Below are 14,050 nucleotides of genomic sequence, written 5' to 3' on the forward strand. Positions count from 1 at the left end.
CCTGCAGGCAGGGTTTCGGTCTCACATAGGGACTCTTGACCAAGCCTTTAGATTTGTATTAATTTATTGGAAGGAGGTTATTTTAGGTGGGGGTATGCTTTTGCAGCATTTGTGGACCTAAAGTCCGCTTTTGATCTTGTTCCAAGGGCAAAATTGTGGGAAGTTCTACTGAAAATAGGGATGCTCAAAGAGTTAGTTTCCATTTTGGTAAAATTTCATGAATATACCCATGCGCAGGTTCGTTGGGGCAAACCAGGTGAGGTCACTGAAAAGTTTGAGGTGAGCAAAGGCGTATAACAGGGGTGTGTGTTGGATCCGACCCTGTTTTCTTTATTTATTAATGGGGCGGTGCAGTATTTTGTGAACCACCCAACGGATGCGCCAATGTTAGCTGGCATGAAAGTGTCATTGCTCAGGTTCGCGGACGACACCCTGTTAATATCCAAGACGAGACAGGCATTGCAGTAGGCACTTTCTCGTTTTGAGGTGTTTTACCGCGAACATGAGCTTCTGGTCAACGTAGGAAAAACAAAGTTTATGGTGCTCCATGGGTTAAAGCCAGTCAAAGCACGAGTTTTTATGGATGGCGAACTACTGGAGCAGACTGATGTTTTTACCTACCTGGGTGTCACATTTAGCGACAAGTTGAGTTGGAAGCCATAAGATGAGATTCTAGTGCTGAAACATGCTCGGCTAGCCGGTGCCCTCATCAAGGAGCACAGGTTGTCCCTAACCAAGCCTATTGCCCCTATTGTCAAAATCTATACGACCAAAATTCGCCCAGCCATTTTATATGGTGCTGAACTTTGGGGTTTCTGTAATATAACTCCACTATCCACAGCTCAGAATAAATTAATGCGCTCTATAGTGGGTTTGCCCCAATCATCCCCTCGTATTCCATTGCTTCTTGACCTTGGTTGTCATGCACTTGAGGATGTTGCACGATATAGACCGCTGGCATTCTGGAGGCGCCTCTGGATCCCTCGGGAGCTCCACCTTTATGCAAAGGCGTTGTTGGAAGGAAGGGGGTTAAGCTGCTCACATAGGATCCCACGGTTGATTGGTATTAAATTCTTGTTGATCGATACGGGTATGAGGAATCTTTGGGATTACCCAGAGACAGCGGAATTTCCATCAAAAAGGTCCTATCGAGCAGCGTACTGGGAGTTGATTAAAGTCAGGAGATTTTCCTCCCATATTAGCTCGTCCCTGTCGAGGGATTACCTTGAGATCAAGGATGAACCCCTTTTGGAAAGCTATTGTGATCTTATAACGAAGCAACAAGATCGCAAACTCTACCATCAGTTTAGGGTAGGGACATTACCCCTTCGTTGGTTAACAAGTAAATGGAACCCCATTATCAGTAATAAGTGCCCATTCTGCCAAGACCACATAGAAAACATTGATCATCTCCTAATGGTTTGCCCGGTTTATCATCAACCAAGGAGCATTTGGTTGAAACCAGTATGCCAGTCCCTGGGAACAAGTTCAGAGATGGTTGCAAAGAGAATACTGAAATCTGACTCATCCGACCTTGCAGTAATAGGAGTGGCTAAATTTTTGAGCTGGGCATGGGTACTACATGAGAAAAATGGGGGGCGAAATAGCCATGTAAAGTTCTAAGCTGGGCCATTGAAATTAGCGTTTGGAGTCGGAATTTTTTTTAATAGATTTTTAACTATGATATTTGCTCGAAGTCTTTATGCGGGTCATATATTTAATTTCTTTTTAGAATTGGTTTTAAAATGTAAAAATATATGTATTTATTTATTATTTGTGTTGATGTAATAGTTGTAAGTTTTAGGCCTTTGTAATTTTGTGGTGTATTTTATGGGTGAAATTTGTAATTAATTGATTATTCCTGTCTTTTATGATGAAAAATCGCAATAAAGACTTAATGAATGAATGAATGAAATGTCTCGCCGTACAGCGCATGCGCAGGCTCAGGCGAGACCTAAAAAGTAACAATACCTACAGCAAGTGAGGGTTAATTGCTTTGTCTATGGCTGTTAGTTGCATAAGATTCATAAGCAATATTGAAAATACTGCCGTTCTGAAATGATGAGACTGTAAAAGAACTTTAACGAGTCTCTTTGAATTTAGCTCAAATACAGTGAATGGTGGTATTGCTGCAGTGCTAAGATTTTTTTGTCACCCCGAGGGGGAGGGCAGAAATGGAGAGCCCGATAGAGACCCGTTTTGACACCTGCTGTATCCGCTCCAGGTGTTGGTTTACCATTCTGTTTTATAATGGGTAAACGGGACTAGTCCCAGGACGAGATACTCTGGATAGGAGAAGTAACACGCTTGTGGATTTTAGAAATGTTATGAGCTCTGACATTCAAATTTACGAGTGAACAAGCACCTAACAAGATCAAGAATTTAGAAGATTACATTATCGGAAGCAGTAGAACGGAAAATAAAAAAAAATCCCTCGCTCGCTGAACACCGTGGCGGCCATCTTGAGACGGGAGAGCCTTGCTTCACTTCCTATTAATACAATGAATACTATCGGCAAACAGTTACCGACACGATTGCGGAGACAAGCAATTTCACCAAGTTTGTTTATGTAGAAAATGTTAGTATGGGTGATTGTTTACAGTGGGGCAACTAGTATTATTCGTTTTGTTAGATGCGGTGATTGCGGACCGTTGAATTCGAAGACGTCCGTGATTATAAAGTTGCTACTATTCCAGTATGGCTTCCAGCGTTAGTTGGGACTGGCACAAGGTCCTAAACCACACCGTGTCACAGAGCCAGGCGCGCCTCGTCCGTATCCATGGAAACGCAGACGCAAAGGAATACACCAACAGCAGTGCCTGCATGGCTGCATATTTTGCGTTTTAGCACTATCCAATGACATAGAATGTTCCTCTTAATCAGGGATGCTCGGACTGGCGTCTGGTGCATTCCAGCTTCTGTGTTGAGAAAGTTTTGTCTGAGTTGCCACCGTGGTACGCGCCGCTGGACAGCACTGCAGCCTCGTTTGTGAAGAAGAGAAGGTACAGGTAATTGTTTTGTGGTTTGCTGCATGCCCTTCCCGGGTTCCCGGCTGCTATTTATTTATGTAATGTAGTTTTATACAGTGTGAACTTTACCCGAAGTTGTCAGAGCGCGTTACAAAAGGACCGTTTCCCAACGTGCTATTTATTGATTCATACAAAAAAAATCAGGGCGTAACACAGGCCCCCGCGGGGTGAGGGGGGGCCTCCAAGCTCCAGGGGCCCCCTCAGCACTGGACTTTGGCCGAATGCGCTCACTGCTGCATGCGTGTTAGTGTGTAGCATCTTTGACTGCTTGGGAGTTGTACTCACTGTATGTGTTCTCTGCTGTGTCTGGATGGTGGGAAGCACATCTGTTTGTTGGGGAGTTGTAGTCACTGAATGTGCCTTCTGCTGCCTGGGTTGGTGGGAAGCACACCCATTTGCTGGTTACGTGCACTCACTAAATGTGCATTCTGCTGCATGTGGGTGAGTGAGTAGCATTCTGTTGTATAGGGACTTTGTCTCTTTCTCATGAGTTTGTATTTCCTTGTTGCTCTCTTGATGTCACTGTGATATTTCCTGGTGACATCATAGAATGTTGGGGGTTTTGCCTGAGCCTAAGGGCAGTTGGAGGCAGGCTGAGTGACAAGGAGGTCACTCCTGGTGGGGTCTCCTATTTACCATCTTGATATCTGGACTTGTAACTATCCTGAATAAAACAATCTAAATATGTTATGTTATGTTATGTTAATTGGGTTCTTCTATAGCGCAACGGCTACTCGCAAAGGAGTGTCCCGGCGCTTTGACGAAGAGGACCTTTATTGGAAAGAAAACATAACTGGGAATAAAAGACTACACAGTTCCTAACTAAACAGCCAGGTTTTTAAAGCTTTTCTAAAAGACATCAGACTAGGGGCCTGTCTCAGGTCAAAAGGCAATTCATTCCAGGCACATGGAGCCAGGTAGTGAAATGAGCGCCCCCCTTGACGAGTGCGTTTGATGGATGGGACACACAATTTGAGCTGGGAGGCGGAGCGAAGAGCTCTGCTCGGTTTGTACAGAGCGAGCCGTTTACTAATATACCTGGGGCCCAGATCGTGCAGAGCCTTATAAGTTAGAGTCAGGCTCTTGAACAGCACCCTTTTGGCTATAGGGAGCCAGTGCAATTCCTTAAGCAGGTTGGAAGTACTCGCTCGTCTAGGAAGGCCATAAATGGCCCGTGCAGCTGAATTTTGCACAACCTGAAGTCTCCTTACCAAGTATTTAGGGAGACCCAAATAAAGGGCATTTACATAGTCCAAGCGAGACCCTACCAATGCTTGAACGATAACCCTGCGATGATTCACGGAAATCAAAGGAAGAAATTTCCTGAGCATCCTCAGGATACCGAAGCATTTCCCTGCAAGACTGGCTATTTGGGGTCCAAAAGTCAACTCGTTGTCTACAATGATACCAAGATTTTTAACCCTGGTACTGGCATTGGTAGGAGGGAAAAGATCCTGAGGCCACCAACTTTTCCAATTTGGTTCAGAGACACACCCAAAAAAAAGCAGCTCCGATTTATCGGAGTTGCATTTCAGGCCGTGTCTCTTGAACCAATCGAAGACTGCTTCTAAACAGCCTCTGATACGTGCCCCATCAAACATCTCATTCTTGTTCTGAGTGAACAAGAGCTGGGTGTCATCAGCGTAAGACACGATCTGAGCGCCAAACGACTCCGCAACCTCTGCAAGGGGGGCCATAAAGATGTTAAAAAGCAGGGGGCTAAGAATAGACCCCTGAGGGACCCCCACTTCCAGGACTGACATAGCTGCGGAGTGAGGTGGCGCCCAGATCGTTTGCCGGCGGTTGGCTAGAAATGACCTAAGCCAGTTCCACACCGTCCCCCTAAGACCACAATCCCAGAGTCGAATTAGGAGAGTGTCATGGGGAACGGTGTCAAACGCCGCCGACAAGTCTAACAAAACCAACATGGCCTTGCCTCCCAAGTCTAAAACCTCTCTGATGGCAGTGGTGACTTCCAGTAAAGCGGTTTCTGTGCTGTAATTCGCACGAAACCCGGATTGAGTACTGTGCAACATGTTGTTATTCTCGATGAAGTCTGAGATGGATCGGTGCACATGCCTTTCCGCCACCTTTGCCAGAGCAGGGAGGAGAGAAATAGGCCTATAGTTGGCGTGTATGATGGGATCCAGAGTTGGTTTTTTAATTAGTGGAAGAATAAGCGCACTCTTCCACGCCTGTGGAACAATGCCAGAAGAAAAAGAGGAATTTAGCATGGAGTTGATAGGACTATTTAGCACAGAGGCTATTTTATTAAGACAAGAGACCGGGCAAGGATCTAAAGGGGAGCCCGATTTCAAGCCTGTCAAGTAGTCTAATGAAGCGGCAAGGCTTAACTGCGGAAATTCCCAGAGAGTGGGATTCACAGAAGAAATGGCATCCGGATCAACTACCCGTGACTGCTTAGAAAAAGTTGCCAGGTCGACTTGAATGGTGATTATTTTGTCATAAAAATAATGAGCTAATTCATTTAGCCAAGATTTAGAATGACCCTGAGCAGACTTGGCCAGCGACGGAGAAGTGAAGTCTCTGACAATATTAAAAAGCTCCTTGCAGGAGTTAAGCGAATCATCTATCCGACGTTCAAAGTAGGTTTTTTTTTCACTCCAGATCATCTTATGGTAGGATCTGGTCAGATCTTTAAATTTTTCTCTCTCACAAGAGTTATAATCTTTTCTCCAGATTCTTTCCGCTCTCTTGCAGCTTTGACGGGCTTCTTTAAGCTTAGATGAAAACCAAGGAGCAGAAGCACGTTTATATCCAGGTTTGGCAGCTCTCTCAGGCACCAGATCCGCCAGTATAGTTGTAAGCCACTCAGTATAGAGGGGTAAGTCAACTTCTACACTGCCGGACAGAGTGCAAGGGGAACGTGCCAAAGCCTGGAGTAACGCTTCGCTAGATAATAGATGAAACGGCCTGGACATACGCTTAGTACATGTCACAGGGTTCAATTTAGCAGGAGAAAAACTCGAAAGGCTAAAAGTGATTAGAGAATGGTCTGACCATAGTACAGGCTGCGGGACAAGTACCTTAATGGGAACCGTAGAAAAAACTTGGTCCAAAATATGGCCCTTATTGTGTGTTGCAACATGGATGAATGGAGTGAGTCCTAATGCTCCAGTAACCTCCATTAGCTTTATCGTGTCGGAATTGACAGCCTCATCCATATGTATATTTAAATCGCCCAGCAAAAGGCAATGTTTGGATTTGAGACAAGGGACCGATAGAGCAGCCTGTAACTCATCCACAAAAGAACCTAAAGGGCCAGGGGCACGATATATCAGAATGCCAGTACAAGCATACTGAGGAGACAGATGCAGAGTAAAACCTAATGCCTCGGTGTTCGGAATATTATCGACCGGAAAGGTGGTACAGTGCAGCTGGTTGTTAACAATAATCGCTACACCACCCCCACGGCCAGATAATCTGTCTCTCCTAAAGATGGTATAATTAGGTGGGATGGCATTTGCTAGGTCTGGAGCAGAGGAATCACTCAGCCATGTCTCGGTAAGAAAGAGGCAGGATATATCAGAGTTCGCCAACAAATTCCATATATCTAGGGCGTGGCCCCCTAAAGAGCGCGTATTGAGAAGTACACAAGTCAGGGTAGTCTCAAAAGGAGGATGAGTAGGTCTCTTATATAGAGGGGCTCGCCAACCACATACCTGACAGCCTTTTCTAAAGGCCCGATGACCCGGAAAAACCGAGTGGCATCGCCCTAACGTCGGACGAAGATTAAAGAGAGTCTCAGACGAATAAAAATAACACATTATTAAAATCAATGGTACAATACCTGACAACCAAACAAGCCTGCCAGCCGTCCTGCCCCGTCTGCTGCCGGAACGCTGACGGGCGCAGACGGGCAGGACTCTGGCACGACTCAGGCGCAGGGAAGGCGCCACCTTGCGCGTCACCGCTGCGCGTTGAGAAAGGTGGAGCTTTAAGTAGGCCGGCGGAAGTAGACAACCCCAGGCGCCACGACCCGCACCAAGATGGCGGCGTCCGGCTTCACTGGTTACACCAGTATGGCGCTCCCTCACCACCCCAGAACCGGGCCCACCAAACGGCGGTGCAAGATAAAGTTTTAAATGCAAGTGAGGGGCCAGAAATAAGCGCTAAGGAAGAATATAAAGTATTAAAATTAAAATCCCAAATGGACACAAAAAATGCAGCGTTATGCCAGCGGTTTAAAAATAAGCGTGTTAGCGCAGAATCGCGCAGTCCTTGAGCACAGCGTCTATCTCCTACCCTTACAGGCACCAATTGGCCAGGGAAGATCGTCCAGCAGGTTCCGCCTTAAGTAGGCCGGCGGAAGTAGACAACCCCAGGCGCCACGACCCGCACCAAGATGGCGGCGTCCGGCTTCACTGGTTACACCAGTATGGCGCTCCCTCACCACCCCAGAACCGGGCCCACCAAACGGCGGTGCAAGATAAAGTTTTAAATGCAAGTGAGGGGCCAGAAATAAGCGCTAAGGAAGAATATAAAGTATTAAAATTAAAATCCCAAATGGACACAAAAAATGCAGCGTTATGCCAGCGGTTTAAAAATAAGCGTGTTAGCGCAGAATCGCGCAGTCCTTGAGCACAGCGTCTATCTCCTACCCTTACAGGCACCAATTGGCCAGGGAAGATCGTCCAGCAGGTTCCGCCTTAAGTAGGCCGGCGGAAGTAGACAACCCCAGGCGCCACGACCCGCACCAAGATGGCGGCGTCCGGCTTCACTGGTTACACCAGTATGGCGCTCCCTCACCACCCCAGAACCGGGCCCACCAAACGGCGGTGCAAGATAAAGTTTTAAATGCAAGTGAGGGGCCAGAAATAAGCGCTAAGGAAGAATATAAAGTATTAAAATTAAAATCCAAAATGGACACAAAAAATGCAGCGTTATGCCAGCGGTTTAAAAATAAGCGTGTTAGCGCAGAATCGCGCAGTCCTTGAGCACAGCGTCTATCTCCTACCCTTACAGGCACCAATTGGCCATTCATGACTCATGGACATCTTTTATATACAACACATTCATGGCTGCTAAGGAGTTGTACTCACTGTATGTGTTCTCTGCTGTCTCGGCTGGTGGGAAGCACATCTGTCTGTTGAAGAGTTGTAATCACTGAATGTGCCTTTTACTGTCTGGGAAGGGATGGGAAGCACACCTTTCTGTTGGGGGGGTGTACTCAGTGAATGTGCTCGCTACTGCCTGGATTGGTGGGAAGCACGCCTTTCTGCTGGGGTTTACTCACTGAAAGTGCTATCTGCGGCCTGCTGTAGGCGAGTTTAGGCAGTCACTGACAGCATTCTGCCTTGGTCACTGAAAGTGCTCCAGATGAGCTGAGGTAGACACTGGTAGTGGTGGCCTTTGGCAAGTGACTGTACTTGCTGTTGCCTGCTCCCGAAGAGCTTGGTAGTCACTGACAGCATTGTTACTTGGTCACTGAGATTGCTCTACATAAGCTCAGGGTTCACTGAAAGTGCTATTACTTCCTGCTCTAAGTGAGTTCTGGTGGACACTGGTATTGGTCACTGAATGTGCTCCCTGTTTCCTGCTGTAGAAAAGCTTAGGAAAGCACTAACATTGTTGTGCCTTGGTCACTGAAACCGATCTAGATATCCTCAGATAGACACTGGAGGTGGTGGACATTGGTCAATAAATGTACTTGCTGCTGCCTTCGCCCAAGGAGCTTAGGTAACATCATTGTTCCTATGAGCTCATGTGCACAGTGGCAGTGGCGTGTATTGGACACTGAATGTGCTCTCCGTTGTGTACTGTAGACAAGCGTCGGTAACACTGAGGGTTTCAGGTCTTGTTCACTGATAGTACTCTTGCTACCTGCTCTAGATGGGTATATAAAACCGGGAGAGCTAATCATAAGACATACAAACTGCCCAGACAGTTGCAACATGTAGTATGGTTGTGTGCCTTTGCCAATGAGCATTTCACACCAGTAAACCATGCTAGGGAATGAGCTCAAACTGCATTTGTTTACCAATTATGATCTCGGGTACTTGGAGAGAGCTGGGGTCTGGTATTGGCTACGCCCACTTTCCTGACTGACCACACAGATGAATAAGCCTAAAAGTTGAAGAATGTGAGGCCTAGAGATGAAACATTTATAAAGGACACATTGTGAAATTTTGATGAGCTGATTTGTTTGTGTAATTGTGTACTTTATAGTAATGCTGTGAACTTTAAAACATGTATTACTATAACCTGAGATGAGTGACACTTGTTAGGGCTGATGGCACATACAGCCTTGTTAGGCAGTTCCGTCAGGCAGGCTGATGGCATGGACTTGAGGCTGAGTCCGTCCAACTCACTGTGCCAGGAGAGGAGCCATTGGGTGGCAATCATGCCCCACATCCTCAGAGGGTGTTGGGGTCTCACTGAATCATGATGTCTTTGGCTCTGCCTGCACTCTTGACTGGCAATAAACAGCCAGCAGGTTGCACAGTCAAGTCTTAGAGGCCAGAACAAAAAGATTCCTGGATTAAGACACTGCTAGATTTTCTCAGCTGGTCTGCATGAATAATCTTCGATCTACCACTGATGCAGGGAATTTTCCTAAGTGCAATGGTTTGAGACAAGACGTCTGACAGTTAGTGTGGCTATCCTGGCAGATAAGCAGGCACCAAGACAAGCAGTGCAGGCAGGTGCAAAGTTTCGTGCACACAAGCACATGTACACAGACCCACAAAGAACCACACAGGCAAGCAAAGAGTTCCTCAAAGCGGTAAACATAGCTGTGAAGAGTTCCTTTACAATTAGTAGCACCCTGACCCACTCTTGACTTCTTAGCCAAACACACATCCCATACCCACAATTCACACACCTGGGCTGGGGAGCTCATAGTTACAATGGGAAAATGTAACTTCAGGTCCCATAATTCAAAGTGCTGCAGGCTAAAAATCCCGGTCGGACTGAAATTGCCACCCATGACAAGGTTCCATGAGGCAGTACTGGACACACACATTCTCCCTGTCCCTTTCCCTCTTTTTCTCAGAGCCAGGCTTCCACTTCTCTCGACCTCGACACTTTGCTGTGATGCATTGCTTCTTATTGGTGTGAGTTAACCCATGCTTCATTTTATTTCAGACTGCACAGGGCAAGGAGACTGCAGGGACAAATGGTAGCAGTAGTGAATGGTGCACCTTGAAAGGAGTGGAGCGTAAATACCTGTTCCATATTGCGCTATGCTAGTCTGGCTACTTCATGAATGTCAACAATGAGAATTTGTTTTTAGCAATAAGGCAAAACTGTGCCCTTTCGCAACATAATTTCCCTGTGCCTTTGCAAAAAAACAAGAAACAAAAAAACCCACTGGTTTCAAATAGTTCTCGTGAAATATCCCAGCACTTCCATCATCTGCCTGCAGACCCGACTCTATCTCTAAAAATATATGACTTCAATGTCCCTAAAAACGTTTTAAAATATGGTGGCAAAATAGTTCCTTTTCAGCATATTTTCCTTAAAAATTACAGGCACTTAAAATTTTTTAGTAATGCCATTTTTAATGCCCCATAATGTATTAAAAAGCTTATAGCATCTTCCTTCTTTTTGGCATTGAACTTTTGCTTATTAATCCTGTCGCTTTCAAGTCATGTATTATGACAGAGTATTTACCTGTAGGGGTTAGGATCTAAACAAGAAAAGTTAAATAGATCTCTCAAACACAGTTGATGGACCTCAAGGCCAAACATTTCTTACAAGTCCATGCAGCCGCGCGACCACTCCGGTTATAGAGACCTTATAGGCGTTTAAAGTTTGACTATTCTTACAGGCTCGCGTCTTCGAATGTAGAGCATTATCAATATAGATGAGGACATGTACCCACACGAGGCATGAAACAACCGCCAGGATAGCAAGGGCCATCTGGTACCAAGAAAACAACTTCAGTAATAAGTCTCCTGAACACAGCATTATGCCAGGGTGTGCCACATAATTCCAAGGATTCCACAATATTAAAACATTATGCTAGAGCCAGTATTGTGTCAGGAGATCTCACTGTCATGGCAAATGTGCGTACAGTGTGCTATCCCTTATGCCAGGGATGACTTCTGTGCAGGTGAAGGTTTCCGATGACAAGTGTAGACCAAGGTTGTAGTTCAGGTTGAATGGTCCCCACGGAGGGATACTGCCATGTCAAGAACACCACAGATACCATGCATTCTCTCACTATCCGGTATACATTCTTGAGTGCACATGGAGTCAACCATGCTTACATGAACACATTCTCCAGCCCCCACTGGAAGTTTGACTTTTTTTTTTTACTTACCTGTGTTTTATAGTAGAACTTTTTCTCTCTCAGCTACCCTAAGTTGTGCTTTGCCACAAATACTAGGTGATTGACAGGTTGAGCCGTGTGGTGTGTTAATTACTACACACCAGTATGCGCATGGCAGTTGTCTTTATTGCAGGCCTGCGCAGTGAATTGTACTGTATGTGTGAGCACATGCTGCATACTGTGAGTGTGTTGGCTGCCATAATCCGTGTCCCTGCTGCAGCGCCCCAGCCCAGCCGAAAAGCAACAAATCAGAAGATGACTGTTGGACATGGCCCTTCTTAGGTGGATTTATCTGAAAACTTTTAGCTTTTTCCTCCTAGTCTTTGCAGACTCTCAACGCAACACCTTATGAATCTGGGCACCTTCCCACTGTACTGCAGAGGGAAGGGGTTGCATGCGCGATGGATTTAGGTGCCATACCTCTGTGCGCCCCGTAAATAGGTACACCATGTACCTTGTGTGGGTACGGCACTCTCTAGGAGGGGGACGTAGCACTGAGTATGCATCATTTCGCCTCAGCCAAGCCTGAGTATATCTTTCCATACCATGAGGGCAACCCCCCCGGAAGCCCTGACGGACGCACAGGGGTGGTAGGCTGAAGGCCAGGCAGGTACATATGGATGAACACTGCCCAGGTAGTGAGGAACCTCCCACATGGGGATTCCCCTGCCCCGGGGTTCGGCTCTTCCCATGGGATACTCCTTGGGTGTTGCCAATTCTCTTGTGTGGCCTCAGGGCCCTGAGCACGTCCTCACTGTCAAAGCAGAGTGGTAGTGCGTGCACCTTCCTTCACAGGGTTGGAAGAGCCGCTGAGACGGTGTTCAGAAACATGGGCTGATCTGCCAAAACTTACCTGGGAGTGAGCACTTGTACCCAAGGGGTGTTAACTGTGCACCCAGCCTGCCAGTACAGGCCGGGGTGTCCGCACAGACCCTTGTGCTGTTTTGATTGCGTGTCCAGTCTGCCGTTGCAGGCTTGAGGATGCGTCCTGGCACCTATGGCATTGTGAATAGATGCCCAGATTACCATTGCAGGCCCGTGAGTCCATGCCTGTATGCCCATGGGTTCTAACACATGGGTCAGGTCTGCCGTTGCAGGCCTGTGTCCACGCGCTTTCATCCATTTTACTTGTGGCTAGGTGCAGTTCGCCGCTGCAGGTCAGTTGGGTACAATCTCAAATGTAAGGGGGTCAACCCATGTCCGGGTGGCCCGGGCAGGGTGGTGTGCACACTCACACCAAAGGTGATAGGGCCTGGGTAGGCCTATGTGCCCAGCCGTACTTGCCGCAGGAAAGTACGCGCACCCATCCTACCTGGGTTGGGAAGTGGCGTCGAAACAATATTGTGAAGCTTGGGCCGGTCTGCCATTACAGACCATTTTGTGCGAATTGGCATCTATCGTGACTAAACTCATGTGCAGCCTGCCATTGTAGGCTTCTGTATGTGCACAATCCCAGGCTTGTGCATTTGCACTGACACATACATTGGTTATATCCATGTTCAATCTGCCGTGCAGACTCTGGGGGTGAACTTGCACCCCTTGGTGCTGCGGAATCTGTTTGCACACTAGCGCATTTGCGCTCAGGTAGTGAGGAATACCTGTGTGTGTTTTCACTACCTATGAGGGCTGCTGTACCCATAGGTAAACATGGGGAAGTGGTTGACATTACTTCGGGCTGCAATAGCCTCATTATATTTCCCATCGGTGGAGTCACCATGCCAAACCCTTCCCATTTGTAAAAGGGGGATTGGGCATAACTCGCTTAGAAATGGCACTTATAGAATATGGAGATTTCTATGCTCTAAGAGTCTTGTGCGCTTTGGTGCCTGGCTCCAGTGGACATCCGGGGTCGGGGGAGCACATCTGTGCATTCCCCAACCAACAGCCATAAAGTATGAGCATCTCACAAGAACGGCAGGCCTCTTTTTTCTCAATTTTATAAAGCGCAAACTTGACCCAAAGGTACCAGGTACCAGAGGGCTTTATTTGAGCACCAGTTGCGTAACACAAGGACGCATTCATTTTTTGTAGGCATGGGGAGATTAATTGATTTGCCCAGAATCACAGGATGTTGAGTGTCATTGCCGAGACTCAAACCCGGTTCTCCGAATTAGAGATCGTTTTGACACTTAGGGCCAGATGTAGGTCACCAAATACCGGTCGGTAACGGCCGATTTCGGCCGTTACCGACCGGTATTTGGTGTCTGAGATGTAGGGGGCCTTAAATTTACCGATTCGGTAAAATACTGAATCTGTAAATTTACCGAATCGGTAAATCCAGATGTAGGTGGCACTGAAAACAGTGCTACAGGCCCTTAAGAATTCGTTATTTACCATCAAATACTATTTGATGGTAAATAACGAATTCCTGTGTACATGCACATCTGTGCATGTACACCTGTGCCATGTGGCACACATACATGCCCTAAGGGCATGTATGTGTGTCACAAGGCACACAAGCCTGAATCAGGAGTGTAACAGGGTGTCAAAGTGACACCCTGTCCCCCTTGTCAATTTGGTAATTTTACCGAAACGGTATTTACCGATTTCGGTAATTGCCATTGGTTCCTATGGGCCTCAAGGCCCATAGGAATCAATGGCAATTACCAAATCGGTAAATACCGATTCGGTAATTACCGAATTTTACCGATTTGTTAATTTATTCGGTAACAATACCTACATAGCATTTACCGATTTGTAAATACCGAATCGGTAAAATTCGGTA

At 46.6% G+C, this 14,050-nt stretch overlaps 1 protein-coding gene across 8 annotated transcripts in view; it reads left to right on the top strand.

Moving 5' to 3' along the window:
* The first annotated feature begins 2,368 nt into the window (after positions 1-2,368).
* ANKMY1 (ankyrin repeat and MYND domain containing 1) overlaps positions 2,369-14,050 on the top strand; it is a 639,442-nt gene continuing 627,760 nt past the window's right edge. For 3 of the 8 annotated variants that reach the window (XM_078666447.1, XM_078666450.1, XM_078666454.1), the window contains exon 1: positions 2,369-3,008. The gene's annotated coding sequence lies outside the window, so the exon portion shown is untranslated. The remainder of the gene's footprint in view (positions 3,009-14,050) is intronic. The other 5 variants (XM_078666449.1, XM_078666451.1, XM_078666448.1 and 2 more) reach the window with 4 other exon arrangements.

The sequence above is a fragment of the Lissotriton helveticus genome, chromosome 11, assembly GCF_964261635.1.
Source record: "Lissotriton helveticus chromosome 11, aLisHel1.1, whole genome shotgun sequence".
Classification (NCBI taxonomy): Eukaryota; Metazoa; Chordata; class Amphibia; order Caudata; family Salamandridae; genus Lissotriton; species Lissotriton helveticus.